We start from the raw sequence: 6,956 nt of genomic DNA, 5'->3' as shown, positions 1-6,956 counted from the left end.
CATTTTCCACCCTTTTCTTGCTGCCGTTGTGAGCAAACTGGTTGCAAAAGAGGAATCGCTTCACCCCGGATGCCGCAACCGTCATAAGTCTGAGTCAGTGGCCCAGAATTCCGAATTTTGATCATGGGGCGGTAGAGAGGCTGCAAGGGTCACAAGGGTGGGACATGGTCGCAAGTCCCTATTTTCAGTGCCCTCGTAACCTCACTAAATGAACCAAATACCTCCGGCACCGCCTTCAGCTGCACGAATCCCAGCAGCCGATAAGGTCCCACAGAGTCGGCCTTCTCCGGGTCCCGTCCATGAAATGTCGTCTGGTGTGACCCAGGGGAAGCGCCTTCTCTGTGGTGGCCCCGGCCCCCTGGAATCAACTCCCCCTGGAGATTCGAACTGCCCCCTCCCTCCTCACCTTCCTCAAGACTTTGAAGACGTATCTATGTCGCCAGGCCTGGGACAATTAATGTCTCCCCTTCTCTGACCATTAAGACCTAAGTGTGGTTGTGTTCTGTTTTTTTAAGATAGCGAATTTTTAGTTATAGTTTTAACTATTAGATTTAATCCCTGGATAGTTCAATGGATTTGCAGCTGGTTGAAGCGTAGACATCAGAGAGTTATTGTTAACGGCGAGTATTCTGAGCAGAGCCTGGTTACAAGCGGTGTGCCACAAGGGTCTGTTCTGGGTCCTATTCTTTTTAATATGTTTGTGAGTGACATAGGGGAAGGTTTGGTAGGGAAGGTTTGCCTATTTGCCGATGACTCTAAAGTGTGCAATAGGGTTGATATTCCTGGAGGCGTCTGTAATATGGTAAATGATTTAGCTTTACTAGATAAATGGACAAAGCAATGGAAACTGCAGTTTAATGTTTCCAAATGTAAAATAATGCACTTGGGGAAAAGGAATCCTCAGTCTGAGTATTGCATTGGCAGTTCTGTGTTAGCAAAAACTTCAGAAGAGAAGGATTTAGGGGTAGTGATTTCTGACAGTCTCAAAATGGGTGAACAGTGCAGTCAGGCGGTAGGGAAAGCAAGTAGGATGCTTGGCTGCATAGCTAGAGGTATAACAAGCAGGAAGAGGGAGATTATGATCCCGCTATATAGAGTGCTGGTGAGACCACATTTGGAGTACTGTGTCCAGTTCTGGAGACCTCACCTACAAAAAGATATTGACAAAATTGAATGGGTCCAAAGACGGGCTACAAGAATGGTGGAAGGTCTTAAGCATAAAACGTATCAGGAAAGACTTAATGAACTCAATCTGTATAGTCTGGAGGCCAGAAGGAAAAGGGGGGACATGATCTAAACATTTAAATATATTAAAGGGTATTAAATAAGGTCCAGGAGGGAAGTGTTTTTTAATAGGAAAGTGAACACAAGAACAAGGGGACACAATCTGAAGTTAGTTGGGGGAAAGATCAAAAGCAACATGAGAAAATATTATTTTACTGAAATAGTAGTAGATCCTTGGAACAAACTTCCAGCAGACGTGGTAGATAAATCCACAGTCACTGAATTTAAACATGCCTGGGATAAACATATATCCATCCTAAGATAAAATAGAGAAAATAGTATAAGGGCAGACTAGATGGACCATGGGGTCTTTTTCTGCCGTCAGACTTCTATGTTTCTATGTTTCTATTTGTATTGCACTGTTTTATTGCTGTTGTGAGCTGCCCCGAGTCTTCGGAGAGGGGCGGCATACAAGTCTAATAATTTATTATTATTATTATTATTATTATTATTATTATTATTATTATTAATTATATTTCCCAGTTGCACTGTGAAACATCTGCAAGCAACCAGCCAAGCTCAGAGACCACCAGGGACCCCACCGTTCTCCTCCTCCTTCCCACAAACCCCACTTTATTTATTGCATTTATATACCACTCACTCCAAACGAACTCTGCACTTCCTCCTAGTACTGATGTCGTTCCCTAGCTGGGCCATGAAACGTCTACAGAGATACCATCAATCTCAGGATGCCAAAGACCCCACAGTTCAACCCTGAGCTGCAAATATTCAATTCTATCGGCTACTCAAAACCCACCTCTGTCGCCAGGCATGGGGAAACTGAGTTACCCCTAGGCTATGGGAGATTCGTGTATGGTATGATTGAATTGTATGGTTTTAACAATGGTTTTTTTATGTGCTTGTTTAGCATATTGGATTTGTGATATTGTATTTTGTTGTGAGCCGCTCCGAGTCCTTGGAGGGGGGCGGTATACAAATCTAATAAATAGTAATGATAATAATAATAATAATAATAATAATAATAATAATAATAATAATAAAATGAACTGTTTGTAAACCGAGGGCTACAATGCATTCTGATACATACAGCAATAGCCCTTAGACATACTGCTTCGAAGGAAGGAAGGAAGGAAGGAAGGAAGGAAGGAAGGAAGGAAGGAAGGTTTCGACATTTAGAAATTAGAATAACAGAGTTCGAAGGGGCCTTGGAGATCCTCTAGTCTAGTCCAACCCCCTGCTTGGGCAGGAAACATTACACCAGATAACAAATGATTATCCAACCTCTAAATCTGCAGTCAGATAAAGGTATTAATTGTTGTATTCTAATTATTTATACTAATTATAAATAATTATAATTATTTTTATTTATTTATTTATATTATAAATAATATAATTCTAATTATATTACTTTTGCTGTAAGCCGCTCTGAGTCCCATAGGATTGGGCAGCATAGAAATCTGATAGATAGATAGATAGATAGATAGATAGATAGATAGATAGATAGATAGATAGATAGATAGATAGATATTCCCATGTCATCTTAATGCATCTCTCTCTCAAACTAACGTTACATTCCTAGAACCCAGCACAATAGCTAGCGGAGAAAACATCCCTTTAATAAAGAACCAAACCTTTCACACTTGGAAAATAAAAGCAGATTTTTAGCAGATAAAAACAGATTTTCTAATTAGCAAATTACAAAGTTCATTCTATTCCCAGGAAATTTGCAGTCTGGGATACATGATTTAAAACATTGCCTGGTATATATTCTGTAGATTTCTCAATAAACTTTGAAAAAGTCATATTGATCCACCAGAGGGCGCTACAGGCTCCCAGAAGTCAGAATGGCTCTTTAAAAAACCTGCTTTCCTTTAGTTTATCTATACAAAATTATCACTTTTTTAAAAAAATTTTTATTTATTTAATTATATGCATTAAAAACAATGCAAAATAAAAATGCAACACAAACAGAAAAATAACAGCAACAACCCCCCCCCACCGATACACAAACATTAAATAACACACTAACATTAGTACAATATACCCCCCTAGGGTCCTCTTATAACTCATATCAACTAATTAACACGGTATATATCTTACATATTTCTGTATTATATCTTTTTCCTCCTTGATAGTATATTTTCTTTATTAAGCAACTACTACAAATATCTCCTTTTATATATGCTTATCATTATTATTTATTAGAGTTGTATGCATATACTAATTCTATTAATGAATTATTAACATTTCTATATATATTATTGATTTATTATTGTTATTTAGGATTTTCTCCCCTTCTTTCTAACCACTCATAAAATACATTCCAAATTTCATAATACTCCAAATCTTCCTTATTGTCTCATTTTTAGGCAAGTTGTTTTAAATATTAGCTTGTTGAAAAGCCACTTTGGAATTTTTCATTGGTGCTGTGCCATTAACCATGATTAAAGAACAACAGTGGCGGAATTTTCATTCACGGCGAAGTAAATAGCATTATGGCGAGTGCAGACCTGCCTTACTCCAAACTAATTTTTTAATAGTTCAATTTTTAACTTGAGGAAGATTTCTTGTATTTAATAATCCAGGTTATGGGAAAAGTTAGAAAAATGGAGTCACTACATATGCTGCATCAAATTCCTGAACGAAATGCAAGCTCTAAGTCTAATATATATTAATTGTATTTTATCCTGATTTTAGCCTGGTCCCTCCATCCATTTCTATATGGTATGATGTGTATGTTTGCATAGGAGAAGGAACGGTAGAGCCGGGGTTAAAATAACTTACATGGTGTCCTTCAATCTTATTTATTGATTAAAATAACAGGAGTATGGAAAGAAATATTTTGGGAAATATTTTTTAAAAGGTAGAATATATATATAGGAGGATTTAGGGGTAGTGATTTCTGACAGTCTCAAAATGGGTGAGCAGTGTGGTCGGGCAGTAGGAAAAGCAAGTAGGATGCTTGGCTGCATAGCTAGAGGTATAACAAGCAGGAAGAGGGAGATTGTGATCCCCTTATATAGAGCGCCGGTGAGACCACATTTGGAATACTGTGTTCAGTTCTGGAGACCTCACCTACAAAAAGATATTGACAAAATTGAACGGGTCCAAAGACGGGCTACAAGAATGGTGGAAGGTCTTAAGCATAAAACGTATCAGGAAAGACTTAATGAAATCAATCTGTCTAGTCTGGAGGACAGAAGGGAAAGGGGGGGGGCATAATTGAAACATTTAAATATGTCAAAGGGTTAAATAAGGTCCAGGAGGGAAGTGTTTTTAATAGGAAAGTGAACACAAGAACAAGGGGACACAATCTGAAGTTAGTTAGGGGAAAGATCAAAAGCAACATGAGAAAATATTATTTTACTGAAAGAGTAGTAGATCCTTGGAACAAACTTCCAGCAGACGTGGTTGGTAAATCCACAGTCACTGAATTTAAACATGCCTGGGATAAACATAGACCCACCCTAAGATAAAATACAGGAAATAGTATAAGGGCAGACTAGATGGACCAGGAGGTCTTTTTCTGCCGTCAGTCTTCTATGTTTCTATGTTTCTATTTTCCAAGAAGGAGGAATAGATAAAGATGCTTTAGAGGCAGAAATCAGCCTTCCCACCACCTCCTTTCTTAATAGCCCACAGCAGATGCCAGCACTTCAAAAGCTTATTGAAAGAGGAAGCCAGCTTTCTAGATGGCTCTATTCATAAGCAAAGCAAATACTGCAGGCAGAAACACATTCAAAGGTAGGATATTTCGAAAGTTCCTGCAGCAGAGTGTGCAGCTGGCTAATCTGAGGTTGGGCTCTGTCCCTTGCAGGTAAATTATGCTTAGTTCTCTTCCTCCATAATGTGGAGATGGTTTGGTTGCATCCGCAGGTCAAGGATTCCATTGCTAATGGTCAAAATAACCCAGCAACATTTCTAACTGCCTTCCAGGGACCCAAAGCGGGAGCATTTTTGCTGTCCTCATTTTGTCAGCTCAAAACCGAACAACTATGGAGAATTTCAAGCCGGAACTACAGTTGCAGATTTGCAAATACTTTTTGCTATGTTTAGAAGTGAAACAATCGCGGAGTAAATTAGTTTCCACAGTAACCGATTTGTTTCCCTAATTTGGCCAGACTCCCAAATATAGACGGAAGCGTCATGGGAATTATAAGAATTTTAATTACGTTGAGAGTTAATGCAGAGCATCCTTGGCTTTGCAAAGAGACATGATAACCGCTTGCTTTTTGGCGAGCTCCCGCTGTAAATATGCTAAACGGGATATTGCGTTATCGATTTCTCAATAGAAGCACCGACATAAATATTTAACGGGCATCAAGAAGACGTTCTGACAGGCGTGTCGACTTTTATTTTCATGACATTTTCACGGAATGCGTTAACGCCTCAATCTCCATACCCATGGCGTCCAATTTTTGACAGGGAAGGTGTTGTAATTATGTAAAGCACAGAAGGCTGTGAGAAGCCGCACATCCAAATATATATTTATGCCGCCCGAGTCTTCGTAGAGGGGCGGCATACAAGCCCAACTAAGAAATAAATAAATAAAAATAAATTTATTCTTTATTTCCCTTAAAATATTAACAGAATCTGAACAGGTGGTATATATATAAATATATAAATATAGCCAGAAATCTCTGAAACGTACACGGGAAGAAACCCGAATATGCCAAGACCTTCGTGCCTGTACTCGTGAAAATCTACGAAAACATATGTTTATATTGATTGATTGATTGATTGATTGGGTTGGATTTATATGCCGCCCCTCTCCGAGGATTATATGAAGAGCAAACCTTTTTCTCCAATGCTGTTGTAACTTCAAACAGTGGCTAAACAAAATTATTGTGATACCAATGAAGTAACCAACAAATTATGGTTAAGTTGTATACCTACAACTAAAAGTTGCAAGGCATTGTTTAGGGGGGGGAAACCACATTGCAATTTTAATTATTATTTTTAAAATATCTTGAAGTATTTGTCATATACTTGGTAATGACTGGTTATAATACTGTTGGGTTTTTAGATTAACTGTTTTAAATTAATTAGATTTGATGTTGCATTTTTTTTAATATGTTGTAAGCCACCCTGAGTCCTTGGAGAGGGGAGGCATATAAATCCAGAAAGAGAGAAAGAGAGAGAAAGAAAGAAAGAAAGAAGAGAGAGAGCTAAAGGAAGGAAGAGAGAGAGAGAAAGGAAGAGAAAAAGGAAGAAAGGAGAGAGAGAGAGCAAAAGGAAGGAAGAGAGTGAAAGGAAGAAAGAAAAGAGTGAAAGGAAGGAAGAATGAAAGAGAGAGAGAAAGAAAGAAAGAAAGGAGAGAGTGGAAGGAAGGAAGAATGAAAGAGAGAAAAAGAGAGAGAAAGAGGAAGAAAGAAAAGAGAGCAAAAGGAAGGAAGAGTGAAAGGAAGAAAAAAGAGCGAAAGGACGGAAGGAAGAATGAAAGAGAGAGAGAAAGGAAGAAAGAAAGAGAGAGAGAGCAAAAGGAAGAAAAGAAAGAAAGATCTTGAGTTGCGCACCCCAATCTCATTTTGTGGGGGCTACTTGGCCGGAATTATAATTTCATCCTCATTCTTCTGTTATCCATTAGATGGTGCTGGTATGTCATGTAACTCAAAGCAGTTACTTTTTAAGTTGCTCATAATTTTTTTAAAAAAGGGCCATTTGAACTTTTAAATAATCTGATATCTGAATGTTCTTTGTAACGTCTGATT

The sequence above is a fragment of the Erythrolamprus reginae genome, chromosome 4 (assembly GCF_031021105.1).
Source record: "Erythrolamprus reginae isolate rEryReg1 chromosome 4, rEryReg1.hap1, whole genome shotgun sequence".
NCBI lineage: Eukaryota > Metazoa > Chordata > Lepidosauria > Squamata > Dipsadidae > Erythrolamprus > Erythrolamprus reginae.
This window is presented reverse-complemented; position numbering follows the sequence as displayed.